Source organism: Sus scrofa, chromosome 1, assembly GCF_000003025.6.
Source record: "Sus scrofa isolate TJ Tabasco breed Duroc chromosome 1, Sscrofa11.1, whole genome shotgun sequence".
Classification (NCBI taxonomy): domain Eukaryota; kingdom Metazoa; phylum Chordata; class Mammalia; order Artiodactyla; family Suidae; genus Sus; species Sus scrofa.
Genome location: NC_010443.5, coordinates 100,118,462 through 100,140,578, shown reverse-complemented (window position 1 = coordinate 100,140,578; position 22,117 = coordinate 100,118,462). Strand labels below are relative to the sequence as shown.

Here is a 22,117-nt window from a genome sequence, read left to right as displayed (position 1 = left end):
GATCACAGCCACAGTTTATTTATCCATTTCCAGTTGATGAGCTCTTGGATCAGTTCCAGTGTGGGACTACTATGAATAAAGCTGCTACAAACATTCTCATATGAGTCTTTTTATGGAAATATGTTTTCATTTCTCTGTGTAAGGGCCTAAGAGTGAACTAGCTGGGCCATAGGGTGTATTTCACTCTATAAGAAACAGTTCTCCAAGATGGCTGTATCATTTACACACCAACAAATACTGTACCAGCATCCCATTTATCCCATATTCTGGCAACATTTGATATTGCTGATCTTTCTGATTCCAGTTATTATGGCAGTAGTGAATAGCGTCTCATTTAATTTGCATTTCCCTTATGACAAAAGATGTAAACTCCTTACTGGCCTTTTGCCTATGTTTTCCACTGGGTTGTTTGTCTTCCTATCGATTTGTAGGAGTACTTCATTACAGTTTTAGTAGGTCCTCCTTATTTACATGTATTGCAAATATTTTCTCCCAGACTGTTGACTACCTATTTTCTTAATAGCATTTCTTCGTGAACAGAAATATCCAATTTTGATAAAATTCAATATATCCTTTTTTTATTTCGTGGTTAGTGGTTTTTGTGTCCCAATCTCTGATTAACTGAAAAATCTTAAAGATAACATCCTACATTACGCTTAGCTTTCACATTAAGTCGGTGATCTAACTTTGGTTTTGCTGTGTACAGTGGCGTGAGGGTCAAGGTTCATTTTATCTACAGAAAGATAACTTTTTTTTTTTTCAGCACCATCTGTTAAAAAGCCCTTCTTGACTTTGCAACTTTGTAAAAAATCAATTAATTGTAGATGTGTGGGTCTATTTCTAGACTCTACTCTGTTTCATCGATCTATTTGTTTTTCCTACATCAGAATGACGCTCTCTTTGTTACTATAGCTTTATAGGACCTCCTGAAATCAGGTGGAATCCTCCAACTTTGTTCTTCCTTTTCAATATTGTTTTGCTATTTTAGATCTTTTGCATGTTTATATAAATTTTAAATTGGCTTGTTAATTTCTTCAAATTAGCCTGCTAAGGGTTTGATGGAGATTGTCTGAAGCAATATTGGGGAAATGAATATAGATGTCATTAGAGCTACATAGTTATAACAAAGTAATTGATACTCTTTATGGAGCTCACACCATGAATCCTACCCTTTGCTCATCTTTACAATGACCCAGGAAGCTTGGAATTGCTCCATTTTCACAAATTGAGGGCCCTCTGCTCAGAAAAACTAAGCATCTGCTCGAGCATATATAGCTCGCAAGTAAGAAGACTGAGATTCCAGCCTGAGTCTGGTCTTAAACCTCAGGTGCCATTCACTAGGCTATGCAAAATTGCATGCATCCACAGGAGACACAAGGAGCATGCAAAACATATGAAAGACCCTGGAACAGAAATCACAAGGGGCCAATTTTGATGGAGAATAAGAAAAAACAACAATTACTCAAGATATCTTATCAGCAAGACATCAAAGTTACATTTACTAAATCCCCTGACTTACATAGCAGGTGCTATGTCAGGGTTAAAAAACCTAGAAATGGAATGGGCAGTGTCCTGAGACAATACACGCACACACTGGAGATATTGTGGGTTCCAGTTCCAGACCATAGCAATAAAGTGTATACTGTAATAAAGTATCGATTTTTTTTTGTTTTCCCATGCATATAAAAGTTATGTTTACATTATACTGTAGTCTATTAAGTGTGCAATATCATTTTGACTTAAAAAACAATGTTCAGGAGTTCCTACAGCAGCTGGGGTTGCTTCAGAGGCATGGGTTCAATCCCTGGCCTGGCACAGTGGGTTAAAGGATCCAGCATCACTGCAGCTTCGGCACAGGTCAAAGCCGTGGCTCAGATTCTGTTCCTGACCTGGGAACTTCCATATGCTCCAGATGCACCCATAAAAAATGTTTTTTTTTAAAGTACAAACCTTAATTTAAAAATATTTTATTGCTAAAAAATACTGTCATCTGACAACACAGGGTTACAACAAACCTTCAATTTGTAAAAACAAAAACAATAATAAAATAAAATAAGCACAGTATCTGCAAAGCACAATAAAGCGAAATGAAAGTAAAATAAGGTCTGCCTATAAATTCTTACTCTTTGAAAAGTGTTCCAAAAATGCCTGAATTGCCACCTATCAATGTAGCTGCAGAAAAGACTCCTGCATTAGATGGAAGTTGAAGCACACGGTCCCTAGGGATCTTTTTTGGGTTCTAACATCCCGTGACTCTAAGTCAACTGCTTCAAAAGTCACAAAGGGAAGACTACGCATGACTTCCCTCTTGCCTCAACCAATCAGTTCCTTCTCCCTTCAATCAATAAATTCCCAACATGCTTGGAAACAAAAGCCTCTAACTGAGGAAATCTAAGTCCACCTCTGCCCTTAGTTAACAAGGGAGACAAAAAATAAAATAGAAAGAAAAGTCGGCCACCAAGAGGAGGAGTTAAAATTAAATTGCTCACAACAGGAGCTGGTTGCATCCTCTGGTCTGAGGGCCAGTGTCTTTGCATCTCTTACTGAGATCTTCCAAAGTCCACGGCAAGGAGGGATGACATTATTCTAACTCACAGGAAGTAAGTATTTTGGTCCTCAGTTCCACACTGGGGACAGTTTCTTCTTCTCCAGCTCTGGTCCTTATAGATTTGTATTTGTCTAAAATTCCTTGCCCCTCAAGTCCTCCCTGATCAAAGTGAGGAACCAAATACCACTTCCTGGAGCCAATGGCCTGTCTGTAAAGGCTATCTCAGGCCTTTTTTATCTTCTTCCACCTTTGGGGGCCTCTAGGCAGTTTCCCAACCCCATTCTTCACTCATGACAGGCAGGGCCTGAAAGCCTTTAAAATACTCTCCTTGAACAGACTTGTGGTTGCCAAGGGGGAGGGGGAGGAAATGGAATGAACGGGGAGTTTGGGGTTAGCAGATGCAAACTATTACATTGAGAACAGATAAGCAATGTGGTCCTGCCATATAGCACAGGGAACTATATCCAGTCTCTTGGGATAGACCATGATGGAAGATCATATGAAAAAAAGAATGTATACATATATGTATGATTGGGTCACTGTGGTATACAGCAGAAACGGACAGAACACTGTAAATCAACTATAATAAAAAACATTTAAAAAAGAAGAGTTCCCGTTGTGGTGCAGGGGAAACGAACTTGACTAGGAACCATGAGGTTGAGGGTTTGATCCCTGCCCTCACTCATTGGGTTAAGGATCTGGCACAGCCATGAGTTGTGGTGTAGGTTGCAGATGCAGCTCAGATCTGGCATTGCTGTGGCAGTGGCATAAGCTGGCAGCTGTAGCTCCAATTCAACTCCTAGCCTGGGAACCTCCATATCCTGCAGGTGCAGCCCTAAAAAGACAAAAGACAAAAAACAAACAAAAAAACCAACTCTCCTTCCCAAGTCCTTTGCTCTTCTCTGATTGCTTTCTATCTATGTGGCTCCATCTGAAGATGAGCTGCTTAATTAACTGCCCAGACCTTTTTGGTTGATTACAATTACCCAATGCCCTGGGAGACGGCTGCCGTGTTTCTCACCACTGCAGCATCAAAGACCACACTTGTCCCTGTTCTTACAAGAGTCAACCGCAGCCTTTCTCAAGGGGCTCATTCTGAGCCCTGCAGCCTTGAATCAAACCATCTCTCCCAAGTTTAATAACATGCTGGAGAAGCTCCTTGAAATCAGGACTGAGGGAGCAGAGGAGGGTCAACTGTCAGAAAGACTTGAGCTCTGAGCCAGGCACTGCCATTTCCTTGGTGTGTCACCTTGAGCAATTCACTTCATCTTTCTGAGACTCTTCCCTCTTCCATTTTGGAAAAACGGTGACAGCAAGACCTCTAATATTCACCTGTGCCTTATGCTTCTAATACATCAAACAGGTGCTACAAACAGACACTACAGGAAAAATGCCTTGTAAACCACAAAAGGACTAAACAAATAGAAGGCTTGTTTAATGACGGTCCCCCTTGGCCACACTAGCAACAATGCATGTTGTAGAGTGACCAAATTCTGCCCTGGCACCTAGGTCGGCATGCTACCCCTTTTCACTGGAGTCCTAGGTTTTATGGGGTGTTAAGAAAAATGTCTTAAGTCAAGGTGGCTACAGCCAAATATAGCTGTCAGAATGTCTGCAAGAGGCAGGATTAAAGGAAGGATGCAAAGCAGGAGACAGATGGGTCCCAGGCTGAGCAGCTGTAATCTGTTCCCTGTGGACAGATAACTTCAAGATAAAAGCTGCATCCTGCTTGGACAAAAGATAGACACCACCTATTTCTCATTCTTGCGGTCAAGGAGACCTCTGGAATTCCACACTCCAGAAAGGTTCCTCAGGATCAGAGAAAGGAGGGCACCAGATCATAGCACTTCCTGTCAACTGTCCAGAGACCCTTGTGCTAAAATCCCTCCTGAGGGCAGGGCCCTGAGTCAGGCCGATAAAACAAGACAACTGGCCAGAGGAAGCTGGAAGGACGACCCCCATCCAAGTGAATTAAAGGACCTCCAAAGCATGCATTACTCCTCTTCTCTTTTTCTCTCTGTGTCTCCTTCTCTCTTCCTTTCCACCACCCTGCCCAATCTGTGCCTGTATTTTTTTCACACATATCCTCTCTCTCACTTCTCTCTTCTCTCTTCAAATAAACACTTCATTGCCTCAGTACCCTCAGTCTCTTTGCTGAATTCTTTCTCCAAAGGGAAAAAGTTCCAGGGAACTCTATCAAGAGATTAGAGTTCAGCATTCTCACCCAACAGCCACCTGACAACATTTTTTGGTGCTGAATCCCAGGAATTCAAGGTAAACCACAGGCCTCATCCAGTTGTAACTTGAGGACCCTGACTTTTACTCTTGCTCTCTTTCTCTAGCTCTCTGCTTCTCTTTCTTTTCAAGCCCTCCAGGGCATAATCTCCAAGTATGGACAAGGTGCTTCCACCTTGGTTGCCCCCCCAAACACACATACACAGCACCCCCCAACGCCCCCACATGCGATCCTGCCACCTGCTGACAGAGTGCACACGTGGGAAAGGGTCGAGGGAGGGTCGAGCTAAGGCCCTGAATTGCGACGCACAAAAGGGAAAGGCAAGGAGAGATTTTTCCACTAACCAGCTCCCTTTCTGGCCAATGCCTGTTTTCAGAAAGAAAGCTTGGGTTTAAGTGGGTTCCAGAACTATGAGGATTTCCATTCCAGGAACACACCCCAGAACACACACCGGAACACAGGGATTAATCTACAGAATTTATAAAGGAACCTTTCTGCAAGTGTGGAGTTCCAGCGGTTTCCTTGACCTCCAGAAAGAGAATAGATGGTCTCTATCTTTTCTCCAGGCAGGATGCTGCTTTTGTCTTGAAGTTATTTGTCCACAAGGAATGGATTATAGTTGCTTAGCCTGGGACCCACCTTTCTCCTGCTTCAGACGTAGAATCAAAAGGTGGGAGAAGCCTCAGTTCCAGTCTTTCTGGTATTATTAATTAGTCATGAGGTCCTCTCTGTATCTCTAGTTTCACTGAAAAGGGCTGCTGTGAAATACAGTCATGCATGAAAAATCATTTACTGAGTTATAAAAACAGTGGCCAATATAATTATGAGGATGTTACAGATTCATGAAGAACGAGAGATGCCTTTTCCTATGCGCTCAACCAAATCCAAAGCCAGCAGAAGTCAGGCCAATGATTGTGCCAATGTGAATTTGAACAAGTATTATCACTTTAAAAAAAAGAGCCCGAGGAGTTCCCGTTGTGGTGCAGTGGTTAACGAATCCAACTAGGAACCATGAGGTTGCAGGTTCGATCCCTGGCCTTGCTCAGTGGGTTAACGATCCAGCGTTGCCGTGAGCTGTGGTGTAGTTTGCATACTCTGCTTGGATCCTGCATTGCTGTGGCTGTGGTGTAGGCCAGCGGCTACAGCTCCGATTCAACCCCTAGCCTGGGAACCTCCATATACCATGGGAAGTGGCCCTAGAAAAGGAAAAAAAAAAAAAAAAAAAAAAAAAGAGAGAGAGAGAGAGAGAGACCAAGTTCCTGTCACGGCTCAGTGGTTAATGAACCCAACTAGTACCCATGAGGACCCGGGTTTAATCCCTGGCCTCCTCAGTGAGTTAAAGATCCAGCATTGCTGTGGGCTGTGGCGTAGTTTGCAGACGAAACTTGGATCCTGCTTTGCTGTGGCTGTGGCGTAGGCCGCAGCTACAGCCCCAATTCGACCCCTACCCTGGGAACCTCCATATGCCACAGGTGGCGGCCCTAGAAAAAAGACAAAATAAATAAATAAATGTCCAATCAAAGGAAAACACCTGATTTCAACCTCTAGTGTCAAGAAGAATAGGTTCATTAAAAGCACAAAATACACAGTTTGTGTGGGGTTACTTTCCTGCAGATGTTACTGGCCTGTCAAGGATAGGGACTAACCTCTGAGCACCTACTCAGGACTGAGCTCCATGCTTCGGGGACCACAAAACTTATTACCCAAACCTGAACACTTCTGAGTAAAAGGAAACATACCCCACTATAATTATGCAAAGATAAGAAACTGTACTGAGACTGTCCCCAACAAACCAGAATGCATTGTCCCCTACCTCTGCACAGCTCATAGCAAAGTTTTCAAGAACTCCAAGGACAACAGAATAACTCATCCACACTAGGTTTCCCATATGGCATATGACATTATTATTCCACTCCAATGATATATCTGTGTTTATCTTTCAGCTCTAATTTTAGCACAGTAGGAAAACCCATTCATTGCTATAGAGAAAGTTTCCTCATTAATTTGCATGCAGCACTCTGAGCTGACTGACAGCTCCACAGGAGTGCTGATGGGGCCCTAAACTGCCCACATCGTGAGCAGCTTTGATCCGAGGCAGCACCGTGGAAGGGCTTCAGCAGCTGACGCAAGCACTGTGTGATTCTCAGGTCCACGAGGGAATGAGCTCAAACTGCCTTCCAAAGAGAAAGCCAGCATCAGGGGTGGGTAAAAACATGTTTTCTGGTGGTCTCTCCACTGGCTGCCAAAAGCAAGTTTTTACACCACTAACTGGAATTCAAGTTAAAGATGCCTATCTTTGCATCCTCACTTCATGACCAAGGCTGTTATTAAGCTCCTACCAGGTGCTCCTTCCCAGGCTGCCCTGGGTATTTCGAGAGGCATATTGTAAGCTGGAAATGCAGGATACAGGGGAAAACACTGAAAATAAGGGCATAAGTCTGGCTTTGCCACTCCTTGACCAAATTCTTAACATTCCTGGACTTCTGTCTCCTTTCTACAAAGGAGCAATCTTATTGCTGTTACCTTATGGAGTTTGCCACAAAAATTAAACGTAATAATGCACCAAGAGTTCCTTGAAGAGAAATAAAAAACTCTACAAATATATTGGCAATGCAGATTTGCAGGTAAGAGGACAACCACAAGGAACAATAGAAGCTCCAGCTGTGAATTCTGTGTTAATTGCAATTTGAACCCCTGTACCCCACTCTATCAGTGCAATCAGGAGTTAACATAAGCTTGCTCAGGAAGCAACAATGTGGTTGGATGGACGGCAGGACTGAAACTAAAAGAGAGGACCATCTTCTAGACATAAGAGATTGGAGAAGTGCATACGTCAGCATATTATTTGAATGTGAACCGTAATTCAAATCCAAATAAAAGACTCTGGGTTTAGCATTATCATGACATTTAGAGCTCCTGTTTCTCTACCATCTAATGGGCTAACTTTGAGGCCATTTCTCCAGATTTTTTTCCCCTCTTCATAAATATCTGTCTGAACTGAGTTTGGGTTAGATGCATAATCTTTAAAGGCAAGGCCATGATTCTAGGAGCTACAGAGAAAAAGAGGAGACAGAGCCCAAAATGGGGGTCCAGACTGTTAATAGGCAGAGAGCACGTGCATCCCAGGGCTATTCCTCCATCCTGTCTTCACAATGGGCTGAACCTGCTGTTCCTGAATTTTCACAAGTACCTTATGCATAAGTGGTAGATTTAACAGTCCTCTTTGTACTTATGGATAGCTCATAGTAGTGAAAATATATGAGTTTCTCTTAGCTAGTAGACACATGAATGTTATTACAGTAGATAGATTCCTAATTTGGCCACCAATATCTCCTCCCATCACTGTATGTGGGTACTACCCTGCACATCAAGAGGTGGAGTCTAATTTCTCCAAAGAAGACATGCAGATGGCCAACAGGCACATGAAAATATGCTCAACATTGCTGCTTATTAGAGAAATGCAAATAAAAACTACAATAAGGTACCACCTCACACTGCTCAGAATGGCCATCATTAAAAAGTCCACATATAACAAATGCTGAAGAGGGTATGGGGAAAAGGGAACCCTAACACATTGTTGGTAGGAATGTAAATTGGTGTAGCCACTACAGAAGATAGTACAGAGGTTTCTGAAAAACCTAAAAATAGACTTGCTATATGATCCAACAATCCCACTCCTGGGCATATATCTGGATGAAACTATAATTCAAAAAGATACATGGACCACTATGTTCATAGCAACACTATTCACAATAGCCAGGACATGGAAACAACCTAAATGTCCATCAACAGATGAATGATGAAGGTATGGTACATAAATACAAGGAAATACTGCTCAGTCATAAAAAAGAATGAAATGCTATTTGTAGCATCATGGATGGACCTAGAGATTATCGTATTAAGTGAAGTAAGTCAGAAAGGGAAAGACAAACACCATTTGATTATCACTTACATGTGTAATCTAAAACACAACACAGATGAACTTATCTATGAAACAGAAGCAGACTCACAGACATAGAAAACAGACTTATGGTTGCCAATGGTTGCGGGGCAGCAGAGTGATAGACTGGGAGTTTAGGATTAGCAGATTCAAACTATTACATATAGAATGAATAAACTTCTGTGCAGCATAGGGGACTGTATTTGATATACTGTGGCAAACCATAATAGAAAAGAATATGAAAGACAATGTGTATATATGTATAACTGAATCACTTTGCTGCACAGCAGAAATTAACACATTGCAAATCAACTATACTCCAATGAAATAATTTTTTTTTTTTTTTTGTCTTGTCTTTTTGTTGTTGTTGTTGTTGCTATTTCTTGGGCCGCTCCCGCGGCATATGGAGGTTCCCAGGCTAGGGGTTGAATCGGAGCTGTAGCCACCGGCCTACGCCAGAGCCACAGCAATGCAGGATCCGAGCCGCATCTGCAACCTACACCACAGCTCACGGCAACGCCGGATCGTTAACCCACTGAGCAAGGGCAGGGACCGAACCCGCAACCTCATGGTTCCTAGTTGGATTCGTTAACCACTGCGCCACGACGGGAACTCCCAATGAAATAAATTTTTTTTTTTTTTTTTTTTTTTACCTTCATCAGTAAATTCTTTTTTTTTTTATTTTCTTTTTTTTTTTCTTTTTATTATTATTTTCCCACTGTACAGCAAGGGGGTCAAGTCATCCTTAGATGTATACATTGCAGTTACAGTTTTTTTTCCCCCACCCTTTCTTCTGTTGCGACATGAGTATCTAGACATAGAAATAAATTTTTAAAAAATAAGTAGAATCTATTTCTCCTCCCTGTGAGTCTAGGCTGGCCCTGTGACTTGCTTTGAATAACCGAAGGTGATAAAATGATGCTCCTTCTGTCTGGGACTTTGGAGCGTGGGTTTTTGTTGTTGTTGTTGTTTTTGTCTTTTTAGGGCTATGCCCACAGCATATGGAGGTTCTCAGGCTAGGGGTCAAACTGGAGCTACAGCTGCTGGCCTATGCCACAGTCACAGCAACTTGAGATCCGAGCAGCACCTGTGACCTACACCACAGCTCATGGCAACACCGGATCCTTAACCTACTGAGCAAGGGCAGGGATTGAACCCACATCCTCATGGATACTAGTTAGGTTCGTTAACCACTGAGCCACAAAGGGAACTCCTGGAGCCTAGGTCTTAGAGAACCAGAAATGTCTGTCTACTCCCTCAGAGGCCAGCCTCTACATAAGAAATGCAGCTACCCTGAGACCACCATGCTGTGAGGAAGCCCAAGCCAAACACAGAGACAGATCACACAGAGAAGTATGAAGTATGAGACATGTGAAGGAAGCCTTCTTGGATCTTCTGGCCCAATCCAACCCAGTCAGCAGCTAACAGCAGCCAAGTGAGTAATCCCATTTGATGCCACATGGAGCAGAACCATCACCCAGCCTAGCACTGCTCAATTGATACAATTATGAGATTATGAGAAATAATAAGTCACTGCTGTGTTAAGATACCAAGTATGGGGGTGGTATGTTATACAGCAAAAATAACAAAAATAGCAATGTCTCTTCATTCTACCACACAAAAAAAGAGCACTCAGAAATACTAACACAAACGGTAGCATCAGCTATGTAGACAAAGAATTCCAGACCCTTCTGTGCAGCACACAGCTAAAGTCTCAAATTCAGTAGCAGTCTTGGGGAGTTAAATGTCTTTCATGTGCCCCCACTTCCCACTTCACATGATAAACACTCCTTGGAAGGATCTACCTCCTTCATGCAGGGGCTACACCTGATGGGATGGCAGGAAGTCTCTGGTGGTATAGACATGGAGCTTAAGTTCCAGCTCACATGCTTGCCCTCTGGACTTACTCCAAACTCTGGACAAGGCATTCAGTCTCTTCTGCCCATTTCCCATTTATAACCTGGAAATAATAACCCCTGTTCCATTTACTCTACAGACTTCTTGAGGGAGAGTACGTTGAATGAGCTTTGAAAGTCATGATGAAAATTTTCTATCAGCTTTCATTCCATAACTTTATCTTTTAAAATTGAAAATTTTGGAGCAAGTTCCCATCGTGGTGCAGCGGAAATGAATCTGACTAGTAACCATGAAGTTGCAGGTTCAATCCTTGGCCTTGCTCAGAGGGTTAAGGATCCGGTGTTGCCGTGAGTTGTGGTGGAGGTCACAGATGTGGCTCGGATCCTGCATTGCTGTGGCTGTGGTGTAGGCCAGCAGCTGTAGCTCCGATTTGACCCCTAGCCTAGGAAGCTCCATATGCCACAGGTGCAGCCCTAAAAAGCAAAAAAGAAGAAAAAAGAAGAAAAGAAAAAGAAAATTTTAAAAAAGGTATATGCATTTCTTAAAAAAAAAAAAAAAACCTGCAATTGAGGGTGTCACCACTAGGTGGCAACGGTATATACACAGAGCCTCCCCAACCCCAAAAGTAAAGATTAAATCCAAAAAGGAAGAATGAATTTCAAATTCCCAACAATCTACAGAAGTACTCCCCTGCACTGACTATACCGAAGACACTTTGAGGGATGTACATATATCTCCTAGTCAATGACTTCCATCAGAGTAACTCTAAATTCTCTAACTGGGTATCCTAACCATTTTCCACCTCATGGAGTTCCCCAGAGCAGGCTCCAAGCCACCCATGCAGAAAAGTGAGTTCTTAGAGGAGGATGGATTCAGCTCTCTCTGCTCATCCATTTGGTCAGACCCAGGAGCCACACTATATGTGATGGCGTATAATATGCTCCCAAACTACCTGACACTCCCTTCAAAAAAGTAGAGCATAATTCCCCTTCCCTCTGAGTGTGGGCTGGACCTAGTGACTTACCTTTAATGAATAGAAAGAAAATGGAAATGACAGAATGAAGTTTTAGAGTCTAGGTCATAAAAGACACTACACCTTCCCAGCTGCTCTCTCTTGAATCACTCGCCTGGGGGAGCCAGCTGCCATGCTGTGTGACTCTCTGGAGAGGTCCCCACAGAGAGGAACTGAGGCCTCCAGCCGACAGCCAGGAGTAAACATTAAAGCAGACCCTCCTGGGCAAGGCCAACCTTCAGATGTCTACAGCCCCAGCCAATATCTTGAGTGCAACCTCATGAGAGATCCTAAACTATCCGAGAACCATCCAGCCAAACTGCTTGCAAACTCCTGACCCACAGTAACTACAGGATAATGTTTACTGTTTTAAGCTTTCACAGTTTGTTAATTAGATAATTAATACACCTCGTTTCCTCACTTTTTAGGTAAAAACACTACTGCATTTTGAGATGTTGAGGGGACTCAGAATGAATACGCAAACTATAATCCCTATTGCTCACAGAGTGAAGAATGAATAAACGCAGCAAGCATTCCTACCAGGCCAGTGTAAGGCAAAAGGCCCCACAAGCAGCATTCAAGGGACATTGGAAGGATGGACCTGTGCAGATAATGAGCTGACTCAGAGCCAAGGGGAATTCAGGCACCTCGGTCCAGCACCCAGTGACACAACAGCTCCCGCATGATGATGGCCAAAATGGAAAATAAGAGGGTGGTATCAAAGAAGCTGTGTAATGGGTTTATGTTCCTGCCTTGAAGATTTACTAAGCTCTGACTAGCACAATCAACGTCACTAGAGAATAAAACTTGTATTCTAGTGCTGGTCCACTGGGAAAGGCTGACAGTAAACACCCTGCAAGAGAAAGAGAAGGCAGAGCTCCCTCAAAGGGTACCCACCACACGGCGAGCCCCATTCAGAGACAAAGGGCAGATGGAATAAGAATCAAAGCAGCTTTGCCTTAACTAGCTGAAGGTCAAGGAAAATCCCTTTGGATTTTTAGGCCAAACCTTTTGAACAACCCTCTAGGCAAAAGAATCCTAGTGGGACATGTCCTTAGACAAATGCCTGGGACAGTCCTCGGTGAGATATTCAGGTTGTGTCTCTTGGACAATATCCAGCGACCAGGGCAAACATCAATATTGGATCATGTCCCTGACCTTCTGCTCATACCCAGGCTTGCAATCTGAGGTAGGCTGCCAGCAACCCCTTCTGCAGTCTCACATCTCCTGCACTGGTCAGAAGCAGTGAGGCCACCTTGGCATCAGTGACCCATAAATCTTGATGCCATGACCTCAGAACACAGACCGCTCACTGATGCCAGCCATCCATCTATGTAGTGTGACCTTCCCCAACAGCAGCCCACTCAAACCTTTGACTTGGCCCCTACCTCGGCCACTTGTGAAACCCCACAGCTGGCAGGAGGAAGGGGTACAACAGGGGAGATGGAGTCGCCAACATCCCTGGGAGGCTCTCTGGGTTCTGATGAGACCTGTCAGCATCGATTTCCTCAAGAGCCACTCACTAGAGATGTATCAATTACGCTGTGATGAAGAGCCCTAGGAGAGGAAACCACAAATCAAATTTTCATTACTAGATGAAATGTGAAGTACCACAAGTGGAATCCATCACTGTTGACTTTAAGATGGGTCAGGGACAGATGAGGACTTGCTCTCCCCAACCCCTTCTGCCCTTGACTCTACCCAATGACTGGCTCACTGCAGTCCTCTTCACGGTGTCCTTCATGCATAACTCATTCCCAACCGATGTGAGCATGGAGTGGGTCTTATCTATTCAGGATCTCTCCTGTCCCTCCAGAATGCCCAGCACTCCAGCCATCTTGAGGGTACTAGGAATTTAGGAGACAGCCCTGGGTAGGCCCCCAAATGGGAGGGCTGGGAGGTGGGGGATGGTGGCTGCCAGTAGGTAGCTGGACCATGACTCAGATTTGTAATCTGTTCTCAAGGAGAACAGGAGAGGGAAGTGTCACTCCTAGTTTAAAACCAAAAAGGAAAAAGGCAGAGCTCCCCAAAGACACCCAGCATGCTCCCTGTCTTTGTCCCTCCCTGACTTTATCCAGGCTAAAGAGGTGGACCTGCCTGCTCCCTTCCACACAGGCCCCTCCAGGCAGTTGCATTTTTTTTTTCTTTTTACAGCTGCACCTGTGGCCTATAGAAGATCCCTGCCTAGGAGTCAAATCAGAGCTGCTGGCCTACACCACAGCCACAGCAACACTGGCTCTGAGCTAGAGCTGCAGCAATGCCAGATCCTTAATCTACTGAGCCAGGCCAGGGATCGAACCTGCATCCTCATGAAGACTAGTGGGATTCTTAACCTGCTGAGCCACAACGGGAACTTTAGGTTCCATTTTTCAAGCTTCCTTGTTCCAAGGTTGCCTTGATGTTCATTTTAACTCAATTTTCCTTGAAACACAGTACCAATATAAGGGGAGCACAAGACTGAGAGCCTGGTTCTATTCTAAAAGCACACACAGCAGATGCTCAAAAAACCAGTAATACACCCATTGGAATTGGCTTTGAAAAGTCTGAAATACTGAACAAAGGCTGAGCATGATGCAAGGACAAGGTGATGTAAAGGTCACCTCCCCTGAAGCCTCATCACTTCCCCAGGGGACTCCCATCACAGTCTTATAGGCGCATGCTCCCTCTAGCCCAGCCTCCTGAAAATCCTTCAATTGAAAACAAAACCAAAAAAACAAAACCTTCAATGACCTCCTTGGCTTTCAGATCAGCCCAGGCTCCTCCACAAAGAGGACAGGGCCCTGGAATCCAGCCTCAGCCTACTAGTCCAGACCAAGCTCTCTCTCCCCATCAATCACCCTGTACCACGTGTGGCTCCCCACTCCAGGCCTGCTTATCTTCACTCCTGCTGGCCCTGGAACACAGCCCCACCTTCTTCACCTGGCAAACCCCTCATCATCCCCTAAGGTTCCACCTTGGAATCACCTCCTCCTGGAAGCTGCCTTTGGGCCACACTCCTGCCCACGAATGTCCCAGAGAAGCCCAGGCACTCTGTCTTACAGGGGGATGGTAACATGGCTACCCCGTGACTGACACATCGCCCACCCCCAAGACTAGCTGTTTAGTGAGTAACCACATCTTCTTCTTCCTTACAGCAATAGGCTTTCATCATGGAGTAGGTGTTTCCTCATTTTAAAAAATCAATTAATCTATCAATCTTATAGTTGGAGGTCATTTCAGTTCTTGATCTTGTGACCATCAGTACATTTTGCTGCAATCAAGTGATGTCCTTTTGCTGAACAACACAGGTGCCATCTGTGTCCTTCTTCCTAGAGGAGTGGTTTGCAATGGGGTAATCCCCAGACTAGCCAGTCAGTACTGCCTGGAAAGGATTAGACAGGAAAGTTCTTGGGCCCCACCCCGGTCCTACTGAATCAGCAAATCAGGGGGCTGCCCCAGCTATCTGTAGTTTAACACGACTTTAGGCAATTCTGATGCACCCTCAAGTTTTAGAACCAGTGCCCTAGAGTCTTCAAAGGCCAATGGGAGCAGTTCAGATTTTGCCCAGTAAGCAGCTGCAGTGAATTCTCTGCCTGGCCATTTCCCCCTTTCCAGGGTGGTGGAGCCTCTCCACAGCTGAAAGCAGCTGCGTTCACTGGGGCCAGATGCGGAAATACTTCCCCTCTCTGTACCCCTTGGACTCATCAAGAATCACCTAGGGAACAAAGGAAACCAGGCAACTCTGTGCTCTGGGCTCCAGGGAGCTCTCTCTAACAGGGGACAGGAGAAGGGGCGGACTCTGGCTGCACCAGACAGAGTTCACCTCAGGCTAAACCCAGGGCTGGAGCACCCCAATCTCACAGAATCCAGTTTGTGGTGATTTTTCTTCCAAACACAATGCTAGACACATCAGGAATATGACAGGCAGATCTGCCAGTGCCCATCACAAGCAGGTATAATGGAATAGAGCAATTAGGAAGAGCTTAGCTGTCCATTTCAGCTGAAGGTTCCACTGGTAGCCACAACAAAAGCCATGGTCTGGATTGATTAGGTTTTGACACCCACTCCAGCCCCAAGTCACTGCATAACATTCAGGCCTACGGAAATGCCCAAAGAACCAGGAACGTACTTTTTTTTTTTTTTAGCACTGACTTTTCTTATAAATTCTTCTATCTAGTTTTCATTTCAGAGTCAGTCATTTTTACTGAGCACCTGCTATGCACAAGGTAGCCAGGTCTTGCTCTCTAACTCAGTGGAGAACAGTCTTAGCTGCATATTAGAATCATGCGAGGAGCTTTGAAAAGATTCTGATGCCTAGACCAGACCCCAGACTAATTAAATCAAAACAGCTAGGGTGCAACCTGTGCATAAGCACTTTTAAAACTCCAATTTGGGGAACTATAGCTTTAAATAATATTGATGTCTGGACCCCATCCCAAATCGTGTACATTAGAGTCTCTAGGGCTGGAGCCTGAGGCATGTATGTATGTGCATATGTATATTATGCATGTGGGTATATACATGTGTATTTGTATACACCTATGTACATGTGCATATACATATCTTTACATATATAGTCTGGGTAATTCTAATATAGCCAAGGTTGAAAACCACTCCATACACCACTGGTTCCCAAATTTGCACTTTAGAATTATCTCTATTTTTTATACTTGGAACTCATTATTTTATTTATTTTTATTTTATTTTTGGCTGCACCTGCAGCATGAGGAAGTTTCCAGGCCAGGGATCAAACTCAGCCCATAGCAGTAACCAGAACCACAGCAGTGACATAGCTGGATCCTGAACCTCCTGAGCTACCATGAAACTCCTAGAACTATCTTTTAAAATATTCCATTGTGGCACAGTGGGTTAATGATCTGACTTGTCTCTGTGGCATTATAAGTTTGATCCCTGGCCTGGATCCTGGATCCAGTGTTGCAGATGTGGCTCAGATTTCCTGGCCCAGGAAATTCTATATGCCACAGGTGTGGCTGAAAAAGGAAAAAAAGAAAAATAAAGACATTGACAAATTGCAACATGTGGCCTAAAATAAAATAAAATATTCCAAACCTCAGGCCACATCCCAAACCAATTGGATCATAAGCTGGAGCTGGTGGGCTGGGCACAGACATCAGTGTTTTTTGAGGGTCCCTAGATGATTCCAACATGCAGAAAAGTTTGGAAAGCACAGCACAGACTCCAAGCTCAACAAGAGCTGAGCCTGTGTTCCCTATTTTTACTGTAACTCTCTCCTACAGCACCCACCTTAAATATTGGTTGAACTGAATTTTTAGAGAGATCCATTACCACAACGTTCTTTACAACTATGCCTAGAGGAGCTAGCGGCTTCTAGGACTGCATGAACCCAACAGGGGGTGTCACAAAAAGAACATAGCTGGATCATAAAAATGGCACTCTGCCTCCTTATTCGTGAATCTGATGCTCAGGGGTCCCACAGCCCTCATACTTTCAGCACTGTCTTCCTCCTTGAAATGTCTCCTTCGCTTTCTCCTTTGGGTGGCTTCAGACATAAACATCTTTCCAGTTCCCTTCTCAGCACATTTGAAAACCAGGAATGGCTAAGAATGGCTTCTGGGTGTGCAGGTGCCCAGCGGCAAACTGAAGAATTGGAGGGCTCTTTGCTACTTGCTGTAGAGGGAGATAGGAGGCTTATTCGTCAGGCTAGACATGGCTGAGGTGTTTTAAAAAACCAGCAGGTAAGACAGAAAACACTATGAATTCCTCATTTCATAACTTCGATGCTATGCACCTACATTTGCCCAACAAGACAGAGTGATTGGACTCTATCTCAAATGCTCCCGGTTGGGATACCTATCTAAAAGATTCCTACTGTGATTCCTTTTGTGGAAATGTATGTTTATTCAGCAAGTTTGCTTTAAGAAGAAGTAAATCTGCAGAATTGCTCATTAAAACTTAGAAAAGTCAGCTCCATACCTTCCTCTTCATTTTGAGATTACCTCTTCACAGTTTCTGTTTTAATTGAATATGATCTCTCTTTTGCCAACATCGACTATTCATCTAAATGCCTGATGACCAAAAGGGATTATTGTAATGACTGTTGCAGCAGGAAGACGGGTGGACTGGAAAGAGAAGAGGCTCTGAGTGTCAAGTCCCCTCTAATTCCCTGTGCCCTCTTGAGTAAGTTGTTTGATTCAGGTGCCTTATTTCTAAAACAAGAGAATAAACATGCACAAAGATGGTTTTCTTCCAGTTCCAATGTTATACGGTTTTAAATTCTCTTGTGGATGATGATATTAGTCTTGTGGCTAAGTTTATTCCTCTGTTTCCCTAAAAACGATTATTTGAGAGAAAGTACCTTGAGTATCCAATTCCATAAAACCAAGATGAAGGGGAGTTCCCATTGTGGCTCAGTGGTAATGAACCCGACTAGGATCCATGAGGATACTGGTTTGATCTCTGGCCTTGCTCAGTGGGTTAAGGATCTGGTGTTGCTATGAGCTGTGGTGTAGGCTCAGATCTGGCATTGCTGTGGCTGTGGTGTAGGCCGGCAGCTGTAGTTCTGATTCAATCCCTAGTCTGGGAACTTCCATCTACTGCTGTGGGTTTGCTTCCCACCTCAAAAAGCAAAAACAAAAAAACAAACAAAAACAAACAAACAAACAACAAGATTAAGGAACTAATATATGCACCATAATGTACTAGACACAGTAGGGTTACAAAAAGAAGAGAGCCAGCTGATGGTGATAAAATTTACGAGGAAACTAATTATACATCTAACCATGATTTAACACAGAATGAAATAGGTTCTATGTCATGAAACCAGAGAGGAAGCAGCTAGGAGTGTTTTAAAAAGAACGTCCAAAACAGATGATAAAATTCTTTCTATCAGGGTTAAAGGCACACGGAACTTGTCTTCTAGTTCTGAACATCCCAGGTAGTGCATGTGTCATCTCAGACAAGCCACCCTATCTTCCTCAAGCTTAAGTTTCCCCATCTGCAAAATGGGAATCATTATAATACCAACCCAACATCCTGGACAGCGCCACTGGGAGGCTCAAAGAAGACACGGGCATGGGAGGGATTTATAAAATGCAGCGTAATGTAAGTTACACAAAACCATGGAGGATATCCTGTGTTCCTATAGATTTTGATCTAATGATTTACAAAAACCAGAATCTCCACTCGGAACGGAATCCAGAGGTTAGATTCCGAGCTACAAGAGCTCATCCAGAGTGGCTTCTTTTCTTTTTTTTTTTCCCCCTACTTCTTAATTTTTCCCCTTATTTACTTACCAAATAAAAATATGTGCTTATTTTAAAAATTAATGAGTGTGGAAGAGAACTATGTCTAGATACTCATGTTGCAACAGAAGAAAGGGTGGGGGAAAAAACTGTAATTGCAATGTATACATGTAAGGATAACCTGACCCCCTTGCTGTACAGTGGGAAAATTAAAAAAAAAAAAAAAAAAGAATTTCTCATCCGAAAAAAAAAAAAATTAATGAGTGTGGAAAGATATAAAATAAAAAACCCTTTCCCTCACCTCAATAACCAGTTGTTCCTTACTTTACCATGACTAACAATGTCTTATGCATCCTCCCAGAAACAAAGCTTATGATAACCCCATAATCACAACTGCATGTGTATATGTTCCCATATCTGCCCCCTGTATCTAAACTATACACCTCCTTTTCTAGGTATCCATTACTGGAGAGGAAAGATCTTATTTCAAATAATCTCAGTTTAAGGCAATATAGTTTTGGATTACTGAAATCTGACATTGCTTCTAGTGATGATAATTAAATAATAATGCTCTTATTATGTCTTACCAGTAGGAAAGGTGGAATAGAAGACAAGAAGGTTATTTAATATATCATGGACACCAAATCCTCAATTCAGGAGTACAGAGAAAAACGGTGTGTTTGTTGGTTAAATAAAAGAAAAGTCAGCCGTTAAAGAACCTATAGATGGATCTTTGATTCTGGGGATCAGCTTCTGAATAAAGTGAAGAGAGAAGCCAAAGGATTTTTTTTTAACCTCCTCTTGTTCCATAAATGCATTTCAGGTTCATTGTCAGAGGCTGTTCATAAAAAGGGGGTTTTCAGGATTAACGAATTCATGGAACAACTTTGGAAGAATGAAAGCATGCACAAAAATGTAGAAACAAGACATTAAGCTTTTAAAATACTTTTAAAAACCAAGGGCATTTTCATGTTGGACTCAAACTCCCCATCATCCTTCATCCTGAAGCCCAACAAAATTAATAAGGACCTAAGCCTTTTATTGGTCTTTAATCTCCACTCAGCTCAGGAAAACGGTAAAATATAGGAAAACGACAGTTACTTAAGCCACAACATGCCCAGAAATATTTACCAGACATATTATCACTCACAGTATTAAAAAAAACCTGTCTCTCTCCTTACTCTGTATACCCTAAAGCTCTCTCTGTCATTTTGATAGCCCGTATTTCACCGGCTTTATTACATAGCAGATGGGTGGGTTGCTCTAGTAATTGGTCAAGACATTTTTCATTTTCTCTCCTCCAGCCTGGAAAGCTCAAAGCAGTCACTGCAGTTAACTCCATTGTTATATAGTTCTCACCTCCTCTTCCTAAATGGTTTCCTGCAATCATGCTGCTTATTCTTCTCTTGCACATAAAAGCATTTCAGATTTCTGAATTTCCCTGTCTCTTTTATTTCTGTTGAAAGAGCTATCATACTTGACTGTTCTGAGTCTTCTGAAAAAGTTCTGACTATGTGGTAAAAAGTACCATTGCCATCACATCCTGAAGGCAATGTCCTGGCATCTATGACAATCACAGGAATTTGCTCAGCTAACTTCAAACTCCCTGTGGCTCTCTTACACGTTACTGAAACTATAGCATATTATAGTTAGCACACAAAACAGGCTCCAAGTGGCTGGAAAAAACCTCAAATACAAGTAAATGGAAAATTTGACAACAGAAATATAGAAAATGGCCTTGATGTCCAAATAATTATACCTCTTTAGCGAAATCAGCTTAAGAGCCTAAGTTACAGATAAATAAAGGAATATGGCTTGTACCTAAAGTGACTCATGCCAGAGGAATTAATTTACTTCCTTTCAGGCTGAAGAGTTTTCAGATGTCATGGTTCATAAGCTCTTATGGCTGGTGGGGCTTTATAGTAATTCCACCTCCAAAGATAATCATGGAAGGGTACATTTTCTGGGAGAATAGAAAATTTGCTTCTTCAAAATTAATTAAGCCATCTATCATCTCTTCCAAAGGGATCGGTCACAATCTAGAATTACCTAGGAGTGGAATGACAAGATTTGTTCCTTTAAGGACAGTTATTAAAACCTAATTGGAGGATTTCCATTTCTAGCAATAGATGGATGGAAGTTATTATATTGTTGTCCCTTTGTGTGAAATACCTACATAAAATTAAATAAAATACCTACATAAAATTAAATAAAAATATGCTGGATAAGTCATCATGGAATCCACAAAAGGTATGAAGGAATCTCCAAAAAGATGGTAGGGATAATTCCTCCAAAACAAGCGCTTTCTAGATAGATCCCTGTTATCATACCTATGAATGTTATCATATCATTCACTTCACCCAACGGCCCAAGTCTATCAAAGGGTGACACTGGATCTGCGGTTCCCTGGGCAGACAGCAATTTTCTGAAATGACAGCCTTGAGATTTCCAGGGAGAAAATAAAAATAAAGTAAGAGCCCCAAATAAAAATAAGAGCCCCCTCAAAACAGCCAATGGAGGCTCTCTTTCTCCACCCCTTTGCCCAACCTCTTCAAACCCAACACATAACATTTTATCACTGGAAACTTCTCTGGCTTCGTGAGGGGGGAAACATCTATGAGAACTTGAGCAAGGCAGGGGGAAAATACCCTTGGCTGCTGATTTTGAGGACACATAGGTAAGCATGTGCCTTTGAAAAGCCAAAAAGGAACACAGAGCTTCTTTTGAAAAATACAATTCAAGAAGAGTTCCCTGGAAAGACCACCTTGACCCCTGAGCCTAGACACAACAGTTCAGTCTCCACAAGGAACAGCCTTGGCCATGGATGAGAAATTCTGCCCTCCAAATGGAAATGGTGGGGGCCCATGCTGAATGGATGAAATCTTACCTAGCTGAAATACGGTCTACTTTTTTTTTTTTTTAACTTCTCAACAGTTGCTGGACTAGAAGTCATTTTCCTCCTTCATCTTGTTCCTTGGTTCTAACATCCCAGCTTTCTGCAGGACAGTACAGATGAGAAGGAAGAGGCCAGATGGAGGCTGATGATGGATGGGGCTCCAGACGCCACTCCAGACACCACTCCTGCCACTGCGTCCTCTGCCCAGTCACCCGCCTTTCTAGGAAGAGCCTGAGGAATTGGTCTCTTTTATGCAGGGAAATATATCTACACCTAGCTGTGTCTAGTTCATGGAAATTTATTCATCCCAACCTCCACTTTCCGGCTGTGACTGAGATGACATATTAGGAGTGGACAGAGCAAGGTCTCTAGTCATGAGCTGGCAAAGAGTAGCTGGTATTTCATGTTCTTCTGTCAGTCTCTAAG

The 22,117-nt window shown here is 43.0% G+C and overlaps 1 protein-coding gene across 4 annotated transcripts in view; it reads right to left on the bottom strand.

Annotated features, from left to right (window-relative positions):
* MAPK4 (mitogen-activated protein kinase 4) overlaps positions 1-22,117 on the bottom strand; it is a 184,166-nt gene that overhangs the window by 151,016 nt on the left and 11,033 nt on the right. Inside the window, exon 1 of one of the 4 annotated variants that reach the window (XM_021093274.1) lies at positions 12,982-16,509. The exons of the other annotated variants lie outside the window; for them this stretch is intronic. The gene's annotated coding sequence lies outside the window, so the exon portion shown is untranslated. Of the gene's footprint in view, positions 1-12,981; positions 16,510-22,117 lie in introns of those variants that run through there. 4 annotated transcript variants of the gene reach the window in all.